Source organism: Choloepus didactylus, chromosome 1, assembly GCF_015220235.1.
Source record: "Choloepus didactylus isolate mChoDid1 chromosome 1, mChoDid1.pri, whole genome shotgun sequence".
In the NCBI taxonomy this organism is placed as follows: Eukaryota; Metazoa; Chordata; class Mammalia; order Pilosa; family Megalonychidae; genus Choloepus; species Choloepus didactylus.
The window spans coordinates 21,490,619-21,505,192 of record NC_051307.1 but is presented as its reverse complement, the minus strand read 5'-3'; the positions used below and the strand labels follow the sequence as shown (position 1 = coordinate 21,505,192).

At 34.8% G+C, this 14,574-nt stretch overlaps 1 long non-coding RNA gene across 1 annotated transcript in view; it reads right to left on the bottom strand.

Annotated features, from left to right (window-relative positions):
• LOC119527000 overlaps window positions 1–10,234 on the bottom strand; it is a 62,131-nt gene extending 51,897 nt beyond the window's left edge. Inside the window, exon 1 of the long non-coding RNA XR_005215301.1 lies at window positions 10,061–10,234. This is a non-coding gene — a long non-coding RNA (uncharacterized LOC119527000). The remainder of the gene's footprint in view (window positions 1–10,060) is intronic.
• Between the last annotated feature and the right edge of the window lie 4,340 nt (window positions 10,235–14,574).

Below are 14,574 nucleotides of genomic sequence, written 5' to 3'. Positions count from 1 at the left end.
AATAAAGCTTTAAGTTACCCTCTTTGCTTCTCATGCCTGTTCCATCCTAATTACGGGCATGGTACAGAGTAGTAACTCTCTGGAATGTTTTCATTTAGCAGAGTATTGTGCCGTGGACACTCTGACATATTCCAGGGTAGATTTTTGAGTCTCTGTCACCTCCTCCCTTCAGCACGCAAAGCAGATGTGCTGCTGCTGGGATTGTGGACTAATTTTCAAATCTACATTTGGTTTTAAACTATGAAAAATAAGGGCACAGTTGTAATAACTTTGATTTTAAATAGCATTAATGAAGTTAATATTGCTTCTGGGTATTAAGGTATGGTATGCCCAGAGCATATGATTAATTGCTTAGCAGTGCTAACTACAACACATAAGCTAAAGTGGTGTAAGCCTCCAGGAATAAACACAGTGATATGTGCAATATAATAAACTTTATGCATATAATATTAATTAAGCTAATTCCTGTGCAGTTCCAAAATCTCTCATGTTTTTATTGACTTCTTTCTCATATTCCTTTTAATATCATAGTTATTCCACAATGTTACATAGTTATTCTTTTACTCAACAAATATTTACTAAGCACCTACTACACATCAGGTCCATTTGTAGATACTTAAGATTGATTCATGAACAAAAAAGACAAGAATTTATGCTTTTGTGAAACTTAAGTTCTGGTAGCCATATGTAAGTAATAAATTCAAAAGCATGACTAACTTCCTGAAGAATAAGACCTAAAATAAAGGAAAGACTCTCTCTTTGTTGAGTTAGTCTGCATATCAAGGTATGATATCATAATGAAATGCAAATTCTTTATCAATGTTTATCTTCTTGCAATATGTATCTTGTTGTTATTACTTAAATACAGAGATTTAAGATACTGGGTAACTTACTTTTTCTCTCTGGGACGCTATTTCTTAGCTATAAAAAGTTGATCACTAAAGTGCTTTCTACCAAACATTTGACATTTTACTGTTCAAATTCCTGATGACCCATCTCATTCCAGACAGTCTTTTTCTCTGGGAATATTAGGCAACAAAAGCCAAATATGTCAGGGTGAAAAAAAAGAGGGCAAGGTGTCAGAGCTGCTTTATAGAGAAACTTTAAATGTGTAAGACAACAGCAAGACCAGCTCAATAGTAATCACCATTTCTGGAAACCCAATTTGGAGCATAAAAGTGAAAAAAAAAAAAAAAATCAGATTTTATATATTTTATGAGAAAGGACAACACAACTTTAGACCTAGGATAAATGATGAGAAATGACAGCAAAAGAGATAAAATGAGTGTAGTGACTGTGCAAATCTATTCATACTGGGGGAAAAGTGAACATTTTTACGGACCTTAACATGCTTTTGGACCCAGAAGCAGAACTAATTTCAATACAAACCATTCTAATGACTGGTTTCATGTAACTAGTGGAACATGTCCTGGCTGGTAGCCTATAGTAACACTGGTTGCCTGATCCAGTTACCAGGAATTCTATTAAATGAAGAGTTCCATCTAACATATGCTTTCTCCAGTCTTGCTATGTAGGAGCAATTCTATCAAACAAAGACATCGTTGTTTTAATATTATCATTTTGGGTATTACTGCATCTGAATATGATATAAGCCTACTAAAATTTAAATAGGCTTTGCAAAATATTGAATTGAGGTTTGCGTTGTGGAGGTTTTAAGAGGATAACGGTCCAAGGAGCTTATAATGATTGAGACAACTTCCCTTATGGACTACATCACTAATGTTTGCAACAAAGAAGATATTTGCTGGTAAAATCAGAAGAAACAAAACAGAATGTTATATAGGACTGAATCCATGCATTTTAGCTTTCCTAAATAAATTTTAAAAATATTTTTGTCTATCACAATGTCCCCCACCTTAACAGAAGGTCCTCATTAAAATTATATTTATATGTAAGGAAATAATTTTGATGCATTCATTAAATTGGGAGGCTGCCTGTATATACCAAGCTTTATTAGTAATGCAAAGAATATGAAGATATTAAAAAGAAACCTGCACTTTCAATAAAGAGGATGGGAACCAAGAACTGTTAATAAGGAACATGAGAAAGGAAGTCAATACAAACATCAGAGATTTTGGAACTGCACAGGAATTAGTTTTTGGGGTTGGTAGATTTATTGTTTACTTACTAGACAGCCTTGAGAGTTTAATAATTAACCCCAGAGTCTATTTATAGAATTTTTAAAGCATGCTCTTTCCTGAGAGCCCTGCACTGTTTATTATACTGCTCTCAGAGTTGACAAGGTCATGCAGAATTCCCGTTGAAGTGAGACTAAAACAGCAAGGTCCAAAGTCCCTAGGTTGCAGTGAAGGTACACTGGCATGGGAAAGTGATAAAAGAGCAGCCTGGGCATTTTATCTTCCCCAGATCCTTCAAAACATTGCTTTGAAGGCCTTTTAAACTAGTTGCAATTCTGTCCCCCTTCCATTAGCACTATTGCTCGGTTATCTCATCAGCTTCAAATGGGGTTAAATGAATTTACCTCTGTATTCTAAAAAGAAACCAGACCCTTACAAGTTGCAGATATACACTTAACTAACCCATGACCAGGTCACACATAAACCCCCTTCTGAAGTTTACTGGGATTCTTTGCTACGGGCACCGCCCCGCCATCACGACTATGAGCTATCTATCACACTAGTAACGTGTTTTCGTTGTGTAATAATGAACATCTGTGACAGCATCTTTGCCAAAATAAATAAAATTAAGCAGATGATTCTGTGGGGTTATGCTAAACAATTTTTTTAAAACAGGTTCAGATTTCTTTCTACGGGAGTACAAAATGTCTCCGTATGCTGGTTTGTTTTTGATTGCGTGTGTGTGTGAGGAAAGAAGTAAAAACTAAAAAGAGAGATAGAAAGATCATAATTACAGAGCGGCTGAGTTATTTGACACAGTTTTATAAATGAATTTTTTTTTTATGGAGTACTTTCAATACAAACCAAGGGGCATGTTATCTTTTGAAAGTTTCCATATATTTCACCTAAAATAGATTTTTTTTTTGAAGAAAGCCAGTCTGTTTTAGTGTAGAACATGCTTGAAGCATCTTGGTCATCACTGTTATCCGTTTTGCTCTTGGGTATACTAAATCCTGTTATTCTCTCACAGTGCTTCTTTTCTGGTTTTACGTGCACAAAACAAACTCTACAAACACACTGGGAAAGGGCAACAAAAGGTTGACTCCATTGCATCACAGATTTGAAACCAGCAAGACAGAAATGTTGACTGATCCAGGATGCTTAAAAATTTTGTCTGGTAATAATAGAGCTACACTAGGTTCCTTTGGTTTGTTATTTCAAGATATATCATTTATTTCCTTTCTACCTTCGAATTAATTGTCCTTTGGTTTCAAATGTGTTTCTCATTAGTAGCATGTAATTAAAATTTTATTATATTACCTAGTCTGTAAATCTTTGACAGGATCATTTATTCATTTACCTTTAATGTAATTACCAATTTATTCTGGTTCCAGTCTCCCCATTTAATTGGTGGGTTTTTTTTTTTTTTTTCTGTCTCCTGTTCTTTGTTTCTTTTTTTATTTCCTTTCTTTCTTTCCTTTGGGTCATTGTTATTATCTCTATATTTTCCTCTTCTACCACATCCATTTCCCCTTCCTTATTTGTGTTATTAACAACAAGATATTAATCGTTGTTTTATAGATCAATTTTCATTTAGATCAGTGGTTTTCAACAGAGGCAATTTTGAGCCCCTGAAAACATTTGGCAATGTTCGGTGTCATTTTTGGTTATCAAAATAGGGAGGGGGATGCAACTGGAATCTAATGGAAAGGCCAGATACTTTTATCAAGCATCTTAAAATGAAAATGTTCAGCCCCCCACAACAAATAATGTCCAGTTCAAATGGTAATAGTGCCGAGGTTGAGAAATCCTGATGTAAATTTTCCCACATTTATCATTTTCTTTCCTCTTCATTTTCTTTGCTTCTCATATCTTCCACCTGAGCTCACTGTCCAAAATAAAGTATACCTTCTGTAGTTTTCTTTACTGGGGCCCTCCTATTAACAAACTCTTTCATATTTTGTGGTTATTTCTCTTTTGTTGTTGTTGTTTTGTTTTATGTTTAGTACATTTGTCTTTATTTTGTCCTTATTCTGGAAATTTATTTTACCAGCTGTATTAGTTAGGGTTCTCTAGGGAAACAGAATCAACAAGAGATATCTAAATGTAAGATTTTATAAAAGTGTCATATGCAACTGTGGGAATGCATGAGTCCAAATTCCATAGGGCAGGCAGCAAATTGGCAATTCCAATGAAGTTGCTTGATAAACTCCTCAGGAAACTCTTCGCTGGTTAGCTGAAGAAGAAGTGAAGGTCCCCTGTCTGTCTCACTTAAAAGTCTTCAACTGATTGGATTAAATCCAGCTGATTGAATTCTCTCCTTGTGGAAGACACACCCTTCATTGATGTAATCAGTCACAGCTGCAGCCAGTTGACTGATGATTTAATAAACCAGCCTTCTGGTTTATTGACCAGCCACAAATGTCCTTGCAGTAATGGTTAGGCCAGTGCTTGCTTGACCAGATACCTGGACACCATCACCTGGCCAAGCTGACACCTGAACCTAACCATCACACCATGTATAGAATTCCAGAGTGGAATTTTTCTTTGAGTTTCATTGTAGCTCTCGAAAAATAAATTTAATTGTCCCTGATTTGTTTAGCTGCTTTGAAGATCTTACTTTTGGTATTTGATCTCCTGCTTTGCCAGTACAATATAATACAGTGTGGGTTTCATATTATTTATGCAGCTTTAGGGTTCCCTGGGCTTTTGAATCTGTGAATAAGTATATTTCATCACCTATAGAAAATTGTCAATGTTTATCTCTTCATATTTTGCCCCTTTTCCATTCTCCCTCTACTCTTATAGAACTTCAATTAAACATATATTGGAATTTACTGATAACCCCATATCTCTTAAAATCTTTTTCTTTTTTTCCATCTTTTTGTATCCATGCACACCATTTGGATAATTTCTTCCTGACCTAGATCCTAGATTACTAATTATCTCTCCAATTGTGCTGTTCTGATGTACAGTCTGATCAACAAGGTTTTATTATTGGCTATTTCATGTTGATTTCTAGAAATTCAGTTTGATTCTTTTTTTTTTTTCAAATCTGCTATGCCACATTTTATAATACCCATTTCCTTCAGATTTTAAAATCTGTCTTTTATTTCTTTAAAATAATAAGAATAACTATTTGCATAACCTAGTCAATGAAATCTACATTTGAACTCTATCAATCTATTTCTGCTGGGTTTTTTTCTTCATCTGCTGTTTCTTGCTCATGATGTGTTTTATTGTGTATTTTGTCATTTTATAAGCATAAGCTCATTGAAAATAAATATCCGTAGTCTTCTTTGATGACTGCATGAAGTTTCCCTCTTCATGTGTCTCCTCTTAGAGAAACTCAGTCTGAGAATTCCTCAATTCAAGTTCATAATTTGATGATACCAAGAACACCCAGTCTCAGGCTGGGCTGCTATATCCCTTTCTTTGTCCCCTGTGCTCGGCTCTGAACTAAGGGAAGCTTCAGTGAAGTCCAACAGGGGTGAAAGTTTAGTAAGGTCATACTTCAGGTCACACTTACCCTGAGTATTTGGCTCTTTGAACCCCTAGTTTAATCATGGGAAGGTCTTTAATAAAGTCCCCACCACGGCGGGCTCAGGTTCTTGCCTCAGGCCCCTTCTCTCTCCAGATCACCAAATGGTAAGACCATATCCCTTAGGGCAAAACTGGATTTCTACTATGTGTCCTGCTCACATATCTGTGTTCTGCTTTCCCAGTAATTTGGGGTTAAGAGTTCTTCACTGGCTCATTTCCTCTACAATACTATTAAAGAGAAATTTTAAAAATATATTTGCTCAGCATTGTTAGTGGGTTATGCAAAAGGGTTTGTCCAAATAACTAACCAATATTATAAGAAACAGAAATCTGAACACAACATTTTAAATCACGGTGCCTTTATGTAGTGAGTGCTCAGTGAATATTTATAGTTTGTCTGTAATGGTTAATTTCCAGTATTCTTGGCATAAAGTCTTGTTTGATGTATATGTTAGGAGTCTAACAGATGATACTTATAACTTGGAAATATTGTGAGAATTAAATGACAAAAATGAGTAAATTGTTACTCATGCATACCTTATCAAAATGGTGCCACAGCTAAACACTTCTCATTTAGTGAGAAATGCTAACAACTTCTGTTTGCTTTTGATGAATAATAACAGCTATCACAGAGAGGGTGTTTGCCATATGTCAGACACTGTTTTAAGCACTTTACATGTATTATCTAATTGAATCATAAAACTCTAGGAGATAGCTCTTTACAATGATCATTTTATAGGAAAAGTAATAGAAGCACAGATAGGTTAAATAACTTGCCTAATGTTGAACAGACAAAAAGTGGTGAAGATAGGATTTCCCCCCAGATCCCGACTCTTGGCTCTGTGCTCTTAACTGTGTCACACATCTTTATCTCCATGAGTTAGAATCTATAGAAGCAATTTTATTAACTTCTGGGAAGCTTGTAGGTCATGCAGCCAATAACTTTTGATATTCCTAATAAGCCCTATGTAAATTCATATTTTAACTTTGTCCTGGAAAAGTACCTTGGGACAGAAATGAATTATCTTCCTCAAAATTTAATTCTAAATCTCCACAGACTTTAATTTTATATCCATAATCAGCATATTATATAGTAAGATCAGTAAAGTAATGTAAAACTTAATCTTATAATTTTATTAAATTCCATTATTGTTAATGTGGATTTGTGTTTCATGATTGAGCAACTGAGATCTTTTTCTGAAGGATTATGATTTACAGGAAAATATTCAAGACCTCAAAACCACTGCTTTGCAAAGATACTCTTATCAAGCAAAATTAAACCTTCCCACGTAAGGAGAAAACTTTGCACGTCATTAGGTAAGTAAAATGACAGTTACATAAAGGAAGCATAGATGAACTGTTATTAATACTAGCCAGAAATAAAAACAAAAACAAAAACTGTTACACATCATGGAGAAAAAAGAGCGAGCTGCAATAGTGGTTTTACTTTTTTTATTTATAAATATAGCAATTCCTACAAGGCTCAGACTGGATAAAAGTCATGGGCGTGAATAATAAGGATATGAATATTTTTCCCCAAGAACTTGGCATCCATTTAAAAATGTTCCGTGTTTTAAAGGATAAGAAAAGGGTAGAGAAATAGAAAAGTTCAATCAAATTTTCCAAACCATTTCCCAAATCCTCAAATACCAAGGTATTTGAATTAGTTCCTGCCATTTGGCTAGTGAGTAAATTGAAATTTCTTTGAAATCAATTGTTGTCAACAGGCTAATTAATTTCCCAAAATTGGTCATTTGTTTACTTTCCTTTTTTGAAACATGCTAATGAAGTTGACTAAAAGAAGTTAACGTGGAATCATGTTGATCAAATTAATTGTTGTTTTCCTTGAAAAAATATGGGAGTAAATAATCCAAAACATGCATTCAAGCACTATTGTCCCAGTTGAAATAAAATGAATTCATACTTTATTTTTTTGTGCATCCTCTACCACAGCATTATCAATATCTCTGATGAATATATTTGTTCTGCTCTTACTCAATGAACTTTCTCTTTTGGCTCCATTAGTTTCTAGATAGTACATTTACTTTAGAATCAACATAATCACTGAAGCATGATTAAATATACAAAACTCAGTTTTGTCAAGGACTGTAACAAAGTCAGGTTTAATTTTAAGGAATATAATGTCCAATGTTTTTGCTTTTCGAGAGTAAGAAAAATAAAATAGCCAACAGCTGAAAGTTTTACTTTGGAAAACCAGTAAACTCGGTTGATAATTCAAATTATCTCAACATACAGTTTGATAGTGCTGACAGAGCAGAGAGCAGACCAAAGCCCTGCATCTGTGGGCAAGCTGGAACCCTGCGCAAAAGGAAGCGAGCTGAGCATGCCCAGTTCCTTTTCCCAGTTCATCAATCCAACATGGCACTCCTCCATTTGAGGGGCTGAGGAGAAGAGGAATGTGGAAATAGACCACATGAAAACAGGAAGAAGGATGAGTAAGTGACTCTTCTAATGCCCCTAAGGGAGAAGAAGAGTGAGAATGAGGGAGAGAGATGGGCTAATTGATGTAGTATATAATTCTCAATCAGTCTATTCCTCGGGACGAAGTTACATGATTTGTTACTGAGTTTTTTCTCTCTTCCCAGAGAATGTTTTTTTTTTTTAATGAGCTCATTACTTGCTTCAAATAATAGATAATTGCCTCTATATGTTAGATACTACTGAAAATGAGTACAATGAGCAAAAATGAATTTATGTCTTGTATCATGGAGATGGAAAGGCTGAGCTCCTCCAGAAGGGACAATGGCCATATGTCTGAATTTTATTAAATACAATTTTCAAATGGTCTTTGATTGAGGAAGGACTAGGTCCCAACATAAATCGCAATATTTGGGCAGTAGAGAAAAGGTGAAACTTTAGAAGCACATAAATACAAAGATGTGAAGAGGGACAAAGAACATGTTTAAGCGACTACGCTTTTGGATAAATAAAGTTGCATATAATTTCTAATAAATTTAGAAAAGCATAGCAATGTCAGAAAGTGTGATAGAAGCACCAAACAAGGGAACTGCTGATAGAATTAATCATGTATATAAAGGAAGTTAATGCAAGTTTGCAAACCAGACATCATTTGATAGACGTTTTCACATGCCACAGACTTGTGACCAAACTCAAAGCATATGCTGTTATTTATTTATAAATAAATGGGACCATCACGGTGTATGCTTGTAAAGTAAAAGTAAAGCCACCCAGAAATACAACTTGTGTCTTTCTGCAAGATCATGAGGCTGACCCTCATTTGATTCTTAGAATTGATGGTGATAACATTGCATGATAAATAAACAAGAATTAGAAGCAGAAACTCTTCCAGATAGTTCAAAAACAGATTTTTGATTTTCCTTTTATTTGGATTGTGTATTGAATGCATGAAAACATAACAGAAGTTTGGAGAAAAGTGGCGTTCCTGGTTTCAGGCCAGGAAGGCAAGACAGTTATTTCTATAGTTACTCATTTCTGAGGTTGTTCTAGTTCTGCTTTCTACAGTTGCAGTTCACACTTCTAAATGGCTTATTTATCACACCTATAAAACAAAATAAACTGAAGTAATGACAATGTGGTTATTTCAGTACAATAGATGGACCATTTAAGATGTCTCCTAACTAAATGGATTAGAAAAAGATAAGTGCTGTGGTCAGTATAACCTCAGTACTTACATTGTATTTAATTTATGTCCATTGTTTAATCTTTCAAAAGTTAATACAAAAGAATTTTATAGCCGCCAGAGTTCTCAACACTTTCTGTGGTTACATTATCATATCACCAGACTTGTAAAAGCAACTTCCACTAAAGTTAGTGTTTCTTCATAAACATCTCACTACAAATAATAAATTAATAAAAAAGAAAATCAAATCATCCTCATTTCCTTTAGGGCACAAGGTCTGATGTTCATTAATCCCCCTTTTCATATTTTTACCAGAAAGAAAGAAACTTGAAAATTATAGCCCTATATTTTGGTCAGGATTTCTATCAATACTTATAGAAATAGATAATAGACTATAGGTTACAAAGGGCTGGGAGTTGAGAGGATATGGGGAGAGTGGGAAGAGGGAGTCATTTGTTAATGGGTACAGAGTTTGTGTTTGAGGTGAAGAATAAGTTGGGGTAGTGGATATTGTTGACGGTAGCACAATATTGTGAATGTAATAAATACTGAATTCTATACTTGAAAGTGAATAAATCAGGAAATTTTGAGCAGTATATATGTTACTACAACAAAAAGTAAAAAAAAAAAAAAAGGCACCCTTGAGTTCCTCTTTCTTCCACCCTTACATCAATCAGTATGTTCTATTTGGCCCAACCTCTAAAATGTATCCTAGGTCTGTCCACAAATTTTCCTCTCTCCTGCTATCTTCCTTTAAGCAACCACTAAAAGTAACATAAATCATAAGACAAGGTACCTCAAGTTGTTGAAATGTTGATTTATTGCCATGGAAAGATACTTGCAGTGTAAGTTGAGCGGAATAAGTTGCAAAGCTGTACGTATAGCATGATCCCATATTGGGCTGGACTCCTACAATGGTCTCCAAACCACACTTGTTATTGACTCTCACATCCCAGGGCAATCCATTTCCCAAAGAACAACCAGGGTGAGTTTTTCAGACTGTAAATCGTTTCAGGCCCCTGCTTAAAATCTTTGAATGGCTTCCCATGACGCTTTCAGGAATTGCCCAATTCATACTTCGGCCTTAAGGCCTACGTGATGTTGCCATTGGCTCTCTTTCAAGATCTCTCCTATCCCTCCCCAATTGCTCACCATGCACCAGTCACACCAGCCTTCTCTCATTTCCTGTAATATGCCAACCTCTTTCCCAAACTGAGGACCTTGAGCACGCTCCCTCCCTTATTGGAGTCTGCTGACCTTCTCATATCTCTTGGTTCAGGTCTGAAATGTCATATTTGTAGAAAGGCCTGCCTAAACAGACCACTTACTTCTAAAATAATTACCAAGCCCCACCCCTGTGCTCAATAACTCTCTATCATAATATCTTGTTCCATTTCCTGATATTATAATTACTATCTTGAATTACTTTGTTTGTGTATTTATTGGCTTTATTTCTTTTTTTCTGTTTATATCTCCTCTCTAGGAGGAAACATCATGAGACCAGTCATCTTACCAGTCTCTTCACCACTTTATCACTATTGCTTGGAAAAGCATAGATAAGGCATGAAGTAAATGCTTTATAATAAAGGTATGAAATGTATAATTCTAACATTACTCTTCATTTTTTCTTTGCTTAACTTATATACAATATGTATACAAAGTATCAAGATATTAACACAAGTACAAAGTACTACTTTTGTTCCTATAGTAAATAACTTTCACTATGACTCTATTTTAAAACAGCTTTTGTAACTAGACCATTAAAGAAACCCTTCCAAATGAATACTTAAAATACTTGCTCTTCAGTGACTTTAGAACTTTCCCTTAAGCATTGGGAGAGAATATAGACACAGGCTTTTTAGATACAAGAAAATAGAGATATTGCCTTTAAGTCAAGGACAGAAACAACATTTAAAATTAAGCACCTACTCTACAATTCATATATCTTGACTGTAATATGGTGCTAAGCTTTTAGAAATAGAAAACAAGTTTTATAATTTTAAATGTGCTCTTGACAATGTTGAAAATTTGGGTTCATTCCTAGTTCCGTATCAACACCACTGGTGAGACTGCAATAGACCAAAAACCACCCTGGTGTGTAAACCGAATATACACTTTTAAGACATTAAGAGGTTTCGGGGTAAGGCAATGACTATATGAGTATGTGAACTTGTAAAGGTTAAGCTATTTTGAATTCATACATGCTGATACATTTTTTTTTCTTCAACTAGGTGTTGATTAAAATTTGATAAATTCACTCCTACAGAGCCTTAATTGAAATTTTTTAAAGTACAAAACATATTAAAATAGTCCATCTGAATAACAGATTTCATGGATCCTAATAAGTATACAAATTGCTCCCCAACACACTCATTTGTAGCCTAAAGTCTTAAAATCTTTACTAAGGATTTTAATCCTAAAAATCTCATTTGCTTTATACCCTGATAGACAAACTTTTCACATCATTGTATTTGCAAAAATCACTTAGGAATCAATATAGGGTAGTAAATGACTTGAGTCCTTCTCATCAGGAACATCCAGATTCAAATTCCCATTTTGTTACAAATTAGCTAAATGATCGTGGACCACCATAAGTTTCGCATCTCTTGGGTTTATTGTGAGCAATAGTGATATTTATTATTTATATTATACTTATTTTGAGTTCAATTAGATATTAAAAATTACTTAAAACTAACATTCACTAAATAATAGACCACTTAAAACATATACTTTATTTTTCTTTTAATCTGCCAAATTTGGGGCAGCTTGATAATAAAAAATACCAATTTTAAGTGAACAATTCAATGTTTTGACAAATGTATACAGTCCATATCACAATCGTGATACAGAATATCTCTGTCACCCCTCAAAGTTCCCTCCTGTCCCTTTGCAATCAATTTCCTCCTACATGCTCTGATCCCTGGAAAACTGATCTGTTTTCTTCAACTCTAGTTTTCCCTTTTCTAGAATTACATATAAAATGGAATCATACAGTATTTAATGTTTTATGACTAGCTTCTTCTACTTAGCACAATGTTTACAAGATTCATTCACATTGTTATAAGAATTAATATTTTATTCCTTTATATGGCATATGGATAACCAATTGTTTAAACACCATTTGTGAAAAACACTGTCTTTTCCACATTGAAATGCCTTGGGAACTTTTTAGATATTCAATTGACCTTATGTGCATAGACCTATTTCTGAAATCTCTATTCCTTTTCAGTGATCTCTATGTTTGAAAGGAGATACTTCCATTGATATCTTGTTAATTAAAATTTTCCCCAACTTTCTTTTTTCTGAAGTTCATGCCCCTTTCTCAACTCTACCTCTGTAGGTTTAGACACCTGCTTCATTGTTCTTTTATGTTTCAGTCTCACTCTAAAATAAGTTTCCCAGAAAGATAAATACCCTCCCCTAAAGAGTCAAGTTCAGAATAAGTTATAATCCATGCTCTCTATAACCTTATGTACAGGATTCAATTGTGTGCACCAGTTTGTACATGTTCTTGGTCTTGGTCACATTCTGGTGTGTGTGCACCCACTGTAAATAAGATCTCTCCAGATGTTACTTCAGTTAACTTGTGGCCTGAATGAATCAGGTTGTGCATTAATCTGGATTACTGAAGTCCTTTGTAAGCTAAGTGAAAGTCAGACAGAGAGAGAAGACATGGGGAGTAGCCAGAAGTTGGTAGTTAAAGGAATCTGGAAGAGAAAGGAGAAGATGCTGCCATGTGCATTGCTACGTTACGGAAAAGCATAGGAAACCCACAGATTGACAACCAGCTAGAAGATACCAACCTTGGGAGAAGCAAGCCTTCTGGCTCCTGAAACTGTGAGCCAATAAATACCTGTTGTTAATCCATCCCATTGCGTGGTATTTGTTTTAGCAGCTAAGAAATTACAACACCTTACATTAAAATAATTTAATATATTTTAATATAAAAAATTGATTATATTATGAATCCATCCTTATATTTTGAAAGTTACATTTCTTTATATCAAAATAAATGAAACATGCAATTGCCTGGCTCTATAGTTTACAGAGCACTTCTATATTCATTATGTCATTTCAATCAAAATCTGTGCCCTGTGAAGGGGAGATGTAATTGTCCTGATTTTTCAGATACAGAAATGAAGTCTCAGAATGACTGACTTTACCAAAATCAAAAAGTTCATAAATGGCTATACTCAAACACTAAAAGCAAATTACCTTAAATGAGCCAAATATTCACAAGCTTATGAGAATCCACCTCATTAAGTTTATTGGGTACTAAATTATATTATTGAGTTTAGAGAAAAAAATTTTATGGACCTCTTACCCTTTCATTCTCTTAATCAAAACTTGAGCCAACTTATATAGAAAAGGAATATTTAACAAACCATGAAAATGGAAAGTCAAAGGATCAGTCTGACCTCAAGGACAGCAGGATGCAAAGAATCAACCTGTTTTATTAGTAACATGTTTCTCTTTCTTCAACTTTCTGCTGTCTTCCATATTGTCTTCATGCTCAAGCAAGCTCTTTTCATCTAGGGGCAAAGATGGCCATCAGCATCTCTGTTTTACATTGTATTTCGCAATAAAGATGTGAGAATGAATGAAACTGTTTCTCTCCCAGCATCCACCTTAAAAGGAATGGTGCCATCCCGAGGTCATAGTCCACCTTTTTACCTATTACTGTACCTGGAGGGATGAGTTATATATATTTCCCAGCCCAGGCTGCAACAGGTTCCAAGCCCATTACGGAGGCCATGGGGCATCCAGGCTAGAGAATGAAAGTTCCCAAAAGGAAAATGGGAGCTCCTTTAGAATAAGGAGGAGTAAAGAAATTTGTCAAGAGCAAATATAACAAACTTCCATACATGGTGTGCTAGAAGACGCGTTCTACAACACTTCCCCAAGAACAATATTATTTTGTGAACAGTTTCAATATGTGAAGATCCTATACAAGTATGAAGTTAAGTAAAATTATATTTAATACTCAAAAAATTGAATGTCTGTAAGAAAGGAAAATCATATTACCTTTTATTTCTTTTTTCATAAGCCAAATTTTTAGCCTACTCTGGCCTATGGCCATTGGTGGTAAGCATTGTACCGGGGCAGGGACGTGACGGTAAGCCAGCTGGATCATAGACCTCCTTTAAACTGATGAAGGCAGGACCCCCAAGGAAAAAAACCACTCTAGGTACAGTCTCCAGAAAACAGATCTGCCCTACAATGTGTAACAACATTGATTGTATTATTTGTTAGCAATAGTAAAAATTCAAAAGAAAACGACTTTATAGTTTCAGGTCACTGACCTGAATC